The sequence below is a fragment of the Xenopus laevis genome, chromosome 6L, assembly GCF_017654675.1.
Source record: "Xenopus laevis strain J_2021 chromosome 6L, Xenopus_laevis_v10.1, whole genome shotgun sequence".
NCBI lineage: Eukaryota > Metazoa > Chordata > Amphibia > Anura > Pipidae > Xenopus > Xenopus laevis.
Genome location: NC_054381.1, coordinates 109595693 through 109609945, shown reverse-complemented (window position 1 = coordinate 109609945; position 14253 = coordinate 109595693). Strand labels below are relative to the sequence as shown.

General features: G+C 41.1%; 1 protein-coding gene across 1 annotated transcript in view; it reads left to right on the top strand.

Moving 5' to 3' along the window:
* Positions 1–1533: 1533 nt before the first annotated feature.
* Positions 1534–14253, top strand: part of ldlrad4.L (low density lipoprotein receptor class A domain containing 4 L homeolog) — a 274359-nt gene continuing 261639 nt past the window's right edge. The window contains exon 1 of the mRNA XM_041566354.1: positions 1534–1665. The gene's annotated coding sequence lies outside the window, so the exon portion shown is untranslated. The remainder of the gene's footprint in view (positions 1666–14253) is intronic.

Here is a 14253-nt window from a genome sequence, read left to right as displayed (position 1 = left end):
AAAGAAAATGGCAATAATGATAATATTTGAGATGAAAGCTTATTGCTGTCACTGTTCTAAATATTGCTGATTCTTGGAAGAACATCCGAAATGCCCACTGGGATGCATTCAGAGGAAGACGATTAATCAAGATAACCTTGGAACTACCATAGGATAAAGAATAAGTCAATGGTTTTATTGTAAGAAATAAATGATGTAAGAGGTTAGTAGGCCCCACAAAGCCATTTTACCCCAAGAAATTGACAGCAGAGTTACAGATCTGGACACCAGAAGATTTTTTTGGGCCATTTTACCCCAAGAAATTGACAGCAGAGTAACAGATCTGGACACCAGAAGATTTTTTTGGTGGGGGGGTCCTGGCTATATTATGTTAAGCATCCTCCGCCTCAAACCAAGCCCCCTCCACTCACTTACATCTTAATTTGTGTTGGGGAAGAGGTTTGGAGGGAAAAACCATACAACAGGCTCCAATGTCCACCATCTGGGCCATCCTTGAAGTCAGGGGTTCTGCTGCATGGTAGTAACGCTACTAGAATATATTTTTTGTGAACATATTGAACTTCTGCTCCCTAGTGCTACTGGATTATCAAGTTGGACATGCTAACCTGCATCTGTACTCAGAGGCTGCTGAATGGGTACCACATGCCTAGGTCACGTAGCCCATCATCAGCTTGATATTGTTGCTTTAATGCAGACAGAATGAGAGCAAATGGTTAGAGTTCTGCTAATGTAATCTTGCACATTTCTGCTTCATATTTCTCTGTTGCAGGGGGATTCTGCATTTTCAGGCTGCTGCAGTTCCATGGTAATGGAGCAAAAGCAATGTTACAGTAGCCTATAGCAACCTGTTAGTGTTACAAATGCTACAGAAGGGCAGACAGCACAGCAGGGAAAGCACCTATGTGCCTTCACATAAAGGGGGATATTTATCAAAGCATGACGTTGGAGATCACACAGTTTGCTAGCGTGAAATACCGCCTCTCTCCATTCATTTCTATGGGATTTTTAAAGGCGTGTTTATAAAAGGGTGAACTTTCACCCTTTGATAAATACGCCTTTAAAAATCCCATAGAAATGAATGGAGAGAGGAGGTATTTCACGCTAGCAGACTGCGGTAATCTCTAACGGTCTGTGGTGATCTTAAACTTCATTCTCTGATAAATATACCCCAAAGAGAGGTGGAATCAACCTGTGCAGGGACATTTGATAGTGTTTATAACATTCCAGCTTTCAGATGGGCATAAAGCATATTAATTAGTATTACATTCCCTGACCAATTTACTCTCCTGTGTCAGTAACATGACTGGGCTCATCTAATTATCTTACTGGTTCTTTCCTTTATTTATGTACTTTGTGCTAATAATTATTCCCTGATTAATGACATTACAAATTTTGATAGATTTGCACTTATGGGAGTCAATGCTGGACCTGCCAGGCAATTGCATCTCTCCCCAGCAGGTGTCAGTGTAGCCTTTAGATTTGAGTATTAGAGTTGTGCAGGAGTCTCCTCTCCCTCTGTGCTCACACCCCCTCCAGAACTTGTCTTCTCTCGGGCTGTCAGAGTGAGCTGCAGACTGGCTGCAGACAGAGGGGTGGAGGAGAAAGAGAGGGGAAGGTTGCCAGTCCCAGGCAAGGAGCCTGTGCGCACACACACTGCAGGGGGAGGTAAGGCCCTTTCATCTGCTTTGCATAAGGGAAAACCCAGCAGTATAGGCTCAGCTTGAGGGGGCTGCTGGGAGAAGGAGGGGGAATGACTTTCATTAGAACGAGAGGTTGAAGGGATGCTAATTTAGCCAAGGGGGCGGGGTTGCCCCACCAGCAGTCTCAGTAATACCATTATGACCTCCCATGGGTAGTAACACCAGACAGAAGGCACTGGTACAGTTGTGTGGATCTATCAGTTTGTTCTGGCATCCACCCGGGCTGCTACACCCACATGCTTTCTGCCTGCGATACCCCCAAGCTGCTCAGTAGCGATGTTCTACTGTGATCTTATTCCTTACAGTGTGCACTAAGGGCTCAACCCCCATGCTTTCTCTTTATTATTCAGGAAAACGTTAGTTTCAAGACTTAAACATCAGCTCAGCAACAGTTTTATTCCTACAGATTTCTGCTGTGAGGCATTCCTAACTGGTCCTAGCAAGCTAGGGTCTCCAGCCTGCAGCCCTCTTGTATAACTACAAGTCTCAGCATCCTAAGGGGCAAGGCTCTTTCGTGTTGAAACACACACATTTGTGTGAAACATTGGAAAGCAATCATGTTGTCAGTTCTTTGTCTTTAAATAACTTGGTTATATTTTGCCCTGCTTTTTTAAGAAAAACATTGTACCGGTATGTGCTGTTGGCGTGTAATTAAAAAGTTCTCTTTTAGTTGGCCCATTTACACCTTTACAACATGATAGTGTAATGTTCTTGTACTGCTGGTAGGGTTGCCACCTGGCCGGTATATTACCGTCATGGCTGGTATTATTAATAGGGAAAAAAGATAAATATATAGGAAGGCTGGTATTTTTTTCCAGAAAAGGTGGCAACCCTAACTGCTGGGAATTCTAATACTGTATATAGCACCAAATTTCAGTCTTAGCTTTGGAACACATTTTGAAGGTTTTTTTAACAGGGTTAGAATGGAGTGTCCTGGCCCCCAGGTGTTGCCGCCTAAGGCCCCCCATTGGCAAACTTTTCCAAACATTTTCAGCCTCCTGCTTTCTCCACCTTCCATACTCCCTTCTTTTTGCGCCTGCAGTCTGGGGGTGGTGCCATGGAGCTGGAGCAGGGCCCAGAAGGCTTTTCCGGCTGAGTCTGACCTGTTTTTAACTTTGCACAGGAGGCCCAGGAACTCTAAATTGAAGGACCAATTTTTAACTTTGATGGAAGAATCAGTACATATAGGTTGATCAGTAAGGAGAGCAGACAGATTAATGGTAATGCTATATGGGAGTGAAACTCTGTCTGCTGATAAATGCAAGCAAAGTATCAGCCCCTAGGATACTAGCTGCCCTTTATCTTGTTTGCACCTGGAACCATTGATTGGGCCCGTGTGCAGACACATGCGGCAAATTTAGATGTCAAAATCCATTGTCGGACCGATGTAGTAGTTTCAGCTGCAAACAAAAAAAAGGGCAGATTACAGTGTAGGAGCTAATTCTCACCCTGCGGTTTTCAGCACGCCAAGTTTCAGCCTCATGTGTCATTACCCTAATAGAGAGGACAGAAGTGTTTGTAGCAAATGGGTCAATGAGTAGCTTAGTTTGCACATGTGGGCAATCAATAGCTCAGGTCAAATAGTCTTTAGCATATGGCCAATAAGTAGCATAGATGTTAAATCAGAAGCACAAATCTGCCAGTTTATAGTATGGGTGGGTTAATCAGTTGTAAACGTAGCTTGTATGGTTAATGTATTACGCAGGTGGACTAATCCGTCTTAACAGGGGCTTTGGCTATTATAAAAGTGCCATATATGGACCCATCTGTAGTACAGGAGGTCAAGTTGACCAGTTAGTAAACATTGCAAGCCAATACTTGGGTAGCTCTATCTGTTTTAGCAGATAAAAACTATATCATATATAGCATGTCTCATGTCTGTGAGACCTCTGGCTCCAGAATATCATGCATTTTTATGTGTGTTGAAAAGTTTGTCTGGAGACAGTTCTAATTCAAAGGCTAAGTGAGTGAGTAATTTTCTCTGTGTCTCTCCAATATTATTATTTATAATAATAATAAATATAGCATTGACATATTCTGCATTCCTTTACAGAGATTATAATATCCTTCACATTGGCCTTTGCCCTGGTTTAGATTATAGTCCATATCAAACATACACTTTAGTCAATTATAACATTAGCCAATACTTTTCGTTATTCTTTATATAGTTTCAAAGCATTTACACAGTGAATTTTAGGAATCGTTTATCATTCTCATCGGTCCCTGTGCCAGGATTTGTGAAGCCTTCATATTCCATTGTGCTGAATACAGTACAAGGTAAAAATCGTAGAACTTTGAACACAATAGGGCCCTTCTGAAATATCCTACCTTCAAGGGGCCACTTATTCACTGCCAAAGACTGCCCCTCATAAATAGAGCATTGCTTAAAGGAGAAGGAAAGCCAAGGAGGCATTTTATTGCCAATATATTAGCTGCAATAGTGCAAGCTAGAATGCTATATTTATTCTGTAGAATTTTTTACCATACCTGAGAAAAAAGCTCTAGAAGCTCTGTTTGTTTAGGATAGCAGCTGCAGTATTAGCTTGGTGTGACATCACTTCCTGCCTGAGTCTCTCCCTGCTCACTTATAGCTCTGGGCTCAGATTACAGCAGAGAAGGGGGGAGCAAACTAAGCATGCTCAGCCTGGGGCAAGGAGGTTTAAGCTGAAGGCAGGAAGTCTGATACAGAAGCCCATGTGTACATAAAAGATGGAAAGAAATGCTGTGTTTCTTTTGACAGAGGACTCAGAGCAGCAAAACTTTGAGCGTTTACTGGTGTATTTATATAGACCTTTCTGATAAGGCTTAGTTAGTTTTAACCTTCCCTTCTCCTTTAACACAGACACTTGTGTGTTCATAGGGGTGGTGCAATCTTGACATCTGCCTGAGATCGCTAAAGCCAGGTCAGCATTCAATATGGCCATTTGCATCCTTTATTTTTCTTCTTCTGTTTTTTTGCTCCCTGCCTTGCCCATAGTAAATGAAGCTTACAAAAAGTGGATACTGACAAGGATGACTTTCAGGATTCTCCAGACATAACCACTCCATACTGTTTCTTGGAGAGCTAGTATCTGAGGTTAGGTCCCACAAGAAGCATGAACAATATCTTTCCAAAAACTTTCAAAATAATCCCAGAAAATGTGATTCAACACAGCCAGCCAGTTTAAAGTTGCAGCCTGCGGCAATTGCTCAATAGCTTATATCCACTGGTTGAGGGGTCCATTGACACTGAAGGTCCCCGTAAACAGGCGGCAGCAGCCCCCAAGTTTCCAGGGGAGGCAAAAGCTGCTACTAGAAACTTTAAAAGCCAAATTTCCGGTCATCAAACTGGAAATTCGGCTATAATATAAAATATAATATATAAATATAAAAATATTGTCTCTGGTACTTTCATGGCAGTATGCATCACCACGGGTGATACTTTCATGCTGCCTTTGGAAGCAAACTGTAAACTCACAGCAGGAGCCTTTGAAGAGGATTCCCAATATCAGATTTTGTCTTTCTGAAATATCAAAACAATTCTGACTGAGTATAGAATACCTAAAGAGGAATTGTGCCCTGCTTATGATAAAGGTTTTTTTTCCCTTTTATTTTACTCTTAAAGTGATACTGACACTAAAAAAATTATTTTGAAAATATTAGTCTACATCAAAAGTTACCTATAGGTCACGTTGATTGTTTTTCGCTGATAGTTCTGCTTTTGTAAGTAATTGTCACTTGAAGTTCCTAAACCTGACTGTTTTGCCAACCTGTCCCTTCTTAACCTGTCAGAGTTTCTAATGCTAATGGACTAATGCTGCACAAATATGGCAGCCCCCTCGTAGAGGAACATGGGGGTAAGAAAGGTAATGTAAAAGCATCAATCAAATCAAGTCAAATACTTTTATGGAAAAATTATAAATAGCATTCAAAGACAATATTATGATAGATAATAAAAAAAGTTATTTCTAATGTCAGTATCTCTTTAAAGAGATACTGACCACAGAAATTAAACCTTTTGTTACATCAATGTCTTTGCATGCAGTTTAAAATTTTGCCATGAAATAATTTGCAGATGCTTTTACATTACCTATCTGATCCCCCCCCTCTATGAGAAGGCTGCCATATTTGTGAACCAGTAGTCTATTAACATTAGAAAGGTTGAGAAGAGACTGTCAGGTTGGCAGAGCTAGATAATTATCCAAATTCGATTCAAGTTTTTTTTAAAAAAAATCGAATTGGAGATTTATCATACTCTGTCACTTTAAAAATAAAAAGTCGACTATTCGCCACCTAAAACCTGCCGAATTACTGTTTAAGTCAATGGGAGAGGTGCAGTGACCACTTTGGAGATGTTTGGAGCCTTCCTCACAATCATGTTTGGTCAAATTCGAATCAAATTTGATTAGAGTTTTTAGCTCGGTAAAATTTGCCTAGTTTAAAATATTCGATTTTATTAATACAATTCTCACAATCGAATTTTAAGTAAAATCAAATTCATGCGAGTTCACATGAATTTCGAAATTTGAATCTTGATAACTGTTCCTCTGAATGTACATTACTATTTTGAGTATTATTTTTTTAGTGTCACTTTAAAGTAGGGATGCACCGAATCCACTATTTCCTTCGCGAAAGATTCCGCCGAATACCAAACCGAATCAGAATCTAATTTGCATATGCAAATTAGGGGTGCGAAGAGAAAACATTTTTTTACTTCCTTGTTGTGATAAAAAAAGTCATGCGAGTTCCCTCCCCCTCTAATTTGCATATGCAAATTAGGATTTGTTTCAACCGGGCAGAAAGATTTGGCCGAAGCCGAATCCAAATCCTGCTGAAAAAGGCAGAATCCCAAACCGAATAATGGAGACAGGATGAAATAAGGCCACATAACATTGCCACAAAACATTGCCTTTCTATCTTGTACTTGGTTCTAACTAAGAGATAATCAATCCCTATTGGAGGCGATAAATGTTTAAATGATGTTCTAGTAGATTTAACCCCAGGTCCAGAGCATTCTGCATAACTGGTCCCAGACATGTACTATGAAAACATTTTTTATGGTACAAATTTGCTTGTTTGTTTCTCCTTATGCTTTTTTTTAATGGTTTCAGTGTCTAGTATATGTGCCTTTTATCACATGATTCTATTTCCACTCAGCACAAACAACATATTTCATAAAATTTTAATGGTTATCCTGCAATTCAATCACTACAGCATTTGGGGTCAGGGCCGGAACTAGGGGTAGGCAGAAGAGGCACATGCCTAGGACACAAAGCTTGGGGGGCGCCACGCATGTACCTTCCCTGTTGTCTACCCCTAGTCTGGCTGAGCAAGTGTTGAGCGAGTTCCCCTTTCCAAAGTAGAAGCATGTGGACATGCGTGTGCTCATTTTTTCTTGTGCGCACACACGTCTTTGCTCGTTTGCACGCATACACTAGCAGGGGGTCATGGCCACCTGAGTTGCTTGGGGCGCCTGACCCTGTTTTGGGTGCTAAGATTATATTCTTCCAGTAACAGAAGTACAGTTAAAATTTAATACACTAACTTTTCATACACTTTTTTTTTAAGGTTATTTATGGAACGTGTTTGAGGGAAGGTTGTTTGGTGTTTGCCAGGTTTTACAATGTATGAAACACATTCTTGCCTTGCATATTTAAGCCTAACAATGCCCAGTGAGGAATATGCACAAAGACTCAAGGCTACTTGGTGATGCTTATGAACAGAAGAGAGTGAAAACCTTTTTATCAAGAGAATGGACTGAAGTGGTCCAATTTCTTCAGCCCAGAGAGCAGTTATAAGGCATCTGGTTTATACAACCTAACAGTGCTTTGTTTAAGGAGTGTAAATAAAGGGACTTGAAGCAGGGACCACACACAGAGACTGATTAGATTTATTGTGTTAAGAGGCAGATCTCCATACATATTATAGTTAATGGTCAGTGGCATTAAAATCAAAAGAGGCAAACCTTTGTGCTGGGTAACCATACAACAAACAATACATGGCTTCTTTTAGGAATGAGAGTGCATGTAAGTTAGTGCCCTGAGTGGAACAATTATGTATTTCTGAATGCCTGGTACTTATCAAAGAAAAAGTCCACCAGCTTCATGTGAGGCCTCCAACGCCTTAGAGTTAATGTAGTTGTGGTGGTACTTCAATTAGCTTAAAGGACCACTTTACTGTATGTGACATGCTGGCACTGTAACATATTTTCTAATAAATGGACTCTTTCAAAGGCTGGTACCCACTCCCATCTTCCCCTAAAATGAGCTTTGCGGGTCGTAGATAAACATCTTTTTCTATTAGTGAATAGGCAGGCAATACATGTCACAGGCAGAGTAATTCCTTATTTTGGAAGTACAGCAGTTTAACAGATAGTGGCAGTTAACATCCATACAGATATTCAGTTTGCACTAAAACAAAACATTGTCTTGGCCCATATAATACAGGTTATAAAAAGGTGGTACATTTTATGTGTGAGAAATATATGCTATCTGGGTCTATTTCTTATTGATCCTAAAAGCCTATATGTCTCCAGTAGCGATGGGCGAATAAATTTGCCAGGTGTGAATCCACGGCAAACTTCCATGTTTCGCCGCCAGCTAGAGTTGCCACCTGTCCAGTTTTGACCCGGACAGCCCTGTATTTTGAGGGGCTGCCCGGGTCTATACTTCCTGCCCGGTTTTCCAAATAAGGAAAACCGGGCGGGATTCCCTTGATTGTTGATGCCTATGCACTACCAACCTGCAAACCCTCTTGCATGGCCAGTGCAATTTGCTCCTGCAAGTGTGTTTTTTTTACTGCCAGGAGTACATCTTTGTTTTATATTCTGGAGGCCCAAACAGTTAAACTTGGTATTAACAGGCACAATTCCAGGAATTCCTCTTCCATTGTGAGCAAAAAACATATTGAAAAGTGTCTTCGTGTTACAAATGTTCACTAGCAGTTTATTGACCCGTGATGGTCAAACACCCTTCCCAACCTGTGTATTGTATTCCATGCAAAAGCATGGGGAAGCGCTCTGTTTATAGCAAATACTAATGTTGACAGATGGACATGTAAAGACGCTATCTGCTTTAATTTCATTCAAATCCCAAATGGTTAGGTGACTAAAGCCGGCCATACACATGCTGATAAAACTTTATTAAACAAAGGTATTTTGTACAGTTTTTGGTACATGTATGCTGCCTGGACAATCTTGACCAGTATCTATGTATCATGGATAAAGACTGGTTTCTCAATTAGACATGGTGTAAAATGTTATCTGCTGATGCATTGTATCTGTATGGTGTAGCAATAGAAATGTATGAACCAATCAGTTGGATGGAATACAGGATTGGCCATGTATGGCCTCCTTAATTCTGACAATTTGTACCAATTGCACCAGCCAAAAACCTTTTCTGCATTGTAGTATATCATTTGCTGTAATTAATAATTCACCATTGTCATTAATAATATGTGCACTATCTAGTATGTACAGTAAATACGTTTGTGATAGAACAACAATGCATAATTAGCATGGCCGTGATGGAGTGGAGCATTTGCAGAGTAAGATTAAGGAGGGTGATGTTGGGAAAGTTTTTACTTTCTGTGGAAATTAGTAAATGCCCAATGTACTGAGGCACCTAATTGTTTCTTAATGGCCTTCTCTCTGTGGCAGTGTGTACTCTATTATGTAAGAGGGGATATTTCTAGGAGTGTGCATCTTCTTTAATAGCTCCCTAGAGAAATGTCTGTTTTAACCAGAGCCGACAGTGACCGAGTAGCTCATTAGTTTAGTGTAATTGATGTGCCAATGGAACCAGAGTCATTGTTTTTCAAACCTGTCTGCAAATAATTTGAAATTAAATAATTTTCAATTTATTAATGCTTCAAATTTACAGTGAGTTCTAGTGCAATCACTGTAACTTAAATGGGCAATAGCTAGAAGGTAACCGCAGCATTTGTGCTGACTTTTCACTTCCACATACAGTCCAATAGAGATGTCGCGAACTGTTCGCCGGCGAACTTGTTCGCGCGAACATCGGGTGTTCGCGCTCGCCGGAAGTTCGCGAACGTCGCGCGACGTTCGCCATTTTGGGTTCGCCATTGTTGGCGCTTTTTTTTGCCCTCTCACCCCAGACCAGCAGGTACATGGCAGCCAATCAGGAAGCTCTCCCCTGGACCACTCCCCTTCCCTATAAAAACCGAAGCCCTGCAGCGTTTTTTCACTCTGCCTGTGTGTGCTGAAGAGATAGTGTAGGGAGAGAGCTGCTGCCTGTTAGTGATTTCAGGGACAGTTGAAAGTTGGCTGGCTAGTAATCGTTTTGATACTGCTCTGTTATTGGAGGGACAGAAGTCTGCAGGGGTTTGAGGGACATTTTAGCTTAGGTAGCTTTGCTGGCTAGTAATCTACCTTCTACTGCAGTGCTCTGTATGTAGCTGCAGTGGGCAGCTGTCCTGCTTCTGATCTCATCTGCTGACTGCTGCAATAACAGTAGTCCTTGTAAGGACTGCTTTTATTTATTTTTTTGTTGTTTTACTACTACTACTACTACTACTACTATAAGAGCCCAGTGCTATTAGTCTAGCAGTGTTGGGGAGTGGGACTGGTGTGCTAATCTGCTGCTCCTAGTAGTTCAGCAGCACCAACTTTAATTTTTTTTTTTTAATATTCATTTTTTTTTTATTTTACTTTTTTTTATTTTACTACCGCTGTAGTAGTGTATAAGTTGACCTTTTAGGCATTATTTGCCCTGTAGGCATTATTTGCACACTGTTTTCTTCAACCCGCCATCGAGCTGTGTGACCTTGTTCCCATTCTGTCTAAATATCCATAATATTACCGTCTCCAGAAAAAACACCGGAGTCACTTTTTTCAAGCAGCATTCATATATTTTACGTAATCCGTATCCACCGCTGTAGTAGTGTATACGTTGGCCTTGTAGGCATTATTTGCACACTGTTTTCTTCAACCCGCCATCGAGCTCTGTGACCTTGTTCCCATTCTGTCTAAATATCCATAATATTACCGTCTCCAGAAAAAACACCGGAGTCACTTTTTTCAAGCAGCCATAATATATTTTACGTAATGGCGAAAAATGACTATTTTCAGCATTTATATGGCATATTTTTTCTGGCAACTGTGCTTCAGTGGCTGCGTCCAAAAAAACTGGGCAAACAATGCCTACAAGGTCAACGTATGGCAGTTGTTTAAAGAGAACAGTAGATTACTAGCCAGCAAAGCTACCTAAGCTAAAATGTCCCTCAAATCCCTGCAGACTTCTGTCCCTCCAATACAGAGCAGTATCAAGCAGATTACTAGCCAGCAAACTTACTATCATCTGTCCCTGAAATCACTAACAGCTCTCCCCCTACACTATCTCTTCCAAGCACACACAGGCAGATTTTTCAGATACATTTTGCCCTTGATCCCCCTCTGGCATGCCACTGTCCAGGTCGTTGCACCCTTTAAACAACTTTAAAATCATTTTTCTGGCCAGAAATGTCTTTTCTAGATGTTAAAGTTCGCCTTCCCATTGAAGTCTATGGGGTTCGCGAACCGTTCGCGAACCGCTCGCATTTTTGCGCAAGTTCGCGAATATGTTCGCGAACTTTTTTTCCGACGTTCGCTACATCCCTACAGTCCAATCCCACATGTATCCTTATGGCATGTATTGACAACTCCTTTAAGGTGGGATAACAGATCAGACCTTAGCTGTGGGTAAAAATGTTGATCGACTAATGGGTCATCTCAGGGATTCAGAGTTCATGAGCAGTGGAACATCTCTATTGGAAAATCGCTTCATCTGTGTATAGTTTTGACCTATCCCTGATTTTCCTGGGAAGTTTTAAGTTTTTGGAAACATTACATCACTTTAAGAGCTTCTTAAACATAGGCATTCTTCCTGTGTTCCCCTGTGGTGAACAACTTAGTAATCAATTATCCATTTTGTTATGCTGAATTAAAGGAGAACTAAAGAAGTAGGGCAGAAATGTTATGTATTATGTTTTGGGGCTCTGTATCTGTATGCAGCCCTTTATCAGTGAAGTCAAATTGGGACCGCACACTCATAGATCAAAAATACAAATATGTTCATTAGATCGAGCAATATAAAATGCATAGTGAAAAAGCACCCTATGCATTTCAACCCCTAAAGGGTCTTCATCAGGGGAAAAATATACAAAAAGAGGCATAAAGAATAAGTACAAAAGCTCACATTATATAACTGTTAGGCTACATAGTGTATTTGTGCCAAGGATGCCACCAGGGTAGGTGTGTGTTGTCACATTCGCTTCTCTGAGAGAGGAAATGAATCATTGTGAATGTGCTGGATCTTATATGAAGCGCACATGCATTCTTCCTGCGGAAGTACAAGATGGTAATTTGAATGCAGATGCTTTTAATCCTCATAATTATGTAAACAGTAAACAGAGCAGCAACGCATCGTAGAATATAAAAAAGCATTAGATGTACGTTTGGTCACTTGATATCATGCAATATATTAAAGTAATTAATGATGGGTTGTCATAACCATTAATAAATAATATAGATAAAGAAGGAAAGTAATTATTCCTCTAAGGGACAACAAACCTTATCATTAAAGACAAATGATAGCCCAGCTGGTCCAAAAGCCAGGTAAGTGACCCATTCAAAGTTTTCCTGTATCGGTAAGCAAGGCCTACAGTCTTGCCCACATAGTAAAGGCCACAAGGGCAAACAATAATCTAAACTAGATACAGTAGGTGGACTAATTCTTAGTCGTATATTTATATTTAGTGTATTACGGTCTGTCCGTTTGCGGTAATAACTTGCAATTACTTTTTTCATTTTGTGCTAACCTGGAGCACAAGCTCCATTGCCTTTTTGGATATCATGGTTAGACACTAAAACTCATTGTGGATGGAATTGCATTCAACTGAACAGTGAAGATCTCTGCCTCCAAAGATGCCCCAGTAGTTCCTGTGCAGAACTTTAAAAGCCTGGATTATTAATACTATAGAAGTACACTTTTTAGAGTTAATGTGCTATATCTGATGCGAATGGCATGGTGGCACAGTGGTTTTTAATTGGTGTCTTGCAAAGTGATTCTGAGTTCAGTCGCAATGGGAGCGCTATTTTTGTGGTGTGTAGATATTCTGAGCAAATTTGATTGGCTTTTAAACTTGGAAATATTAGAATAGAATATTAGATTGTAAGCACCAATCTTGCAGGGATGGGAGGAAGTGATTATCAAATGCTAAAGACTATGTTGGTACTAAATAAAAAAAAGTATAATACAATTGTTATTGCCATAGGCAATTCTGGAGAGCTAAAACTTGCATATTGAGAGGAGGAAAACAACAGGAATATTCATTTGGTAGATCTCAAGTTGGTGGGCGAAGAGTTGCAGCTCAAGAAAAGCCGCAAGGCTAAAGGTTTCCCCAGGACTCTAGGGTTGCCATATTTTTTGGGGGGAAAAATACTGGCTTTTCTAGAATTTCACCTTTCTTCGCTCTTAGTATTAAGCAGCATTTTTACCATCCATGCTGGTAAAATACTGACCAGGTGGCAAACATAGTCACAGTATTTTGCCTCCAAAATAAAAACTATAGACACTAGTGATTCGTTGCCTGGCTTAGTACTCAAGGATTGGTGATTTTTCACATACCTACCTAGTGTTTGGGAGCAGGTTGCTGTTGCCCAGCTGAAACACCCAATAACTTTTACTAAAGCCTACCTTGAGATGAGCAATATCGGGCTGATCCAATCGTGGGCCCTAGGGCCCAACAATCGGATCACAACATTGGGCATACGGGTAGTCGGTGTAAGGTTACTTACCGAAGGGTTCCAGCGCGGCGGCTCTGACGTCACGAGCTTCGAAGCGCAGGCGCGTGTGCGCGCATGGACGGCACAGAACGTAGTGACGCCTGCCTCTTTACGCAGGCGTGCCGACGCTGGCGAAAAAGCGGCGCCAAGACTTAAGGTATTTAAACCTACTTTTTTATTCCTTCTGTGCCTGGTTATCGTGGTTTATTCCTGTGAGACCTAGCTATACTTTTCTTATTGACTCCTGTGTATGACCTCTGATTGCCCTCGACTCTGATCCTTTGCTGAATACCCAGACCTCGACCTGTTTATCGTTCCTGTTGTTTGCTGCCTGCCTCTGACCTCGGATCTGCCTGACTACGCCTCTCTTCTCGACCCTCTGGTACCTCGATCCTGTGTAGCCTCACTGGCTTCTCTCCACTCACGGTTCCCCCTGTAACATCCTCAGGTGGGTTCAGTGTTGTGCGAGCCGCTTGTGAGTCCTTCTACAGCTTGACAAGATCCATCATCTGAAAACCCTGGTAAGCCTGACAGTCGGATTGAGAAATGCATCAACAATCATATATATGGTCCTTGATCCGACTTGATTTTTAACTCTGCCAGATTGACATCTGGTTGACTTTTGGCCAGTTATAGATCAGAGAAGCCCGTCAGTGGGCCCCATAAAATGCCCAATGAGCTGGTGACTTAATCTGTTGGCAGTTTATATCTGCTCGTGTATTGGGACCTTAACCCAATGTGACAGCCCACCCCCCTTTGACGTGACCACAAATGCGGGGAGTATAAAAG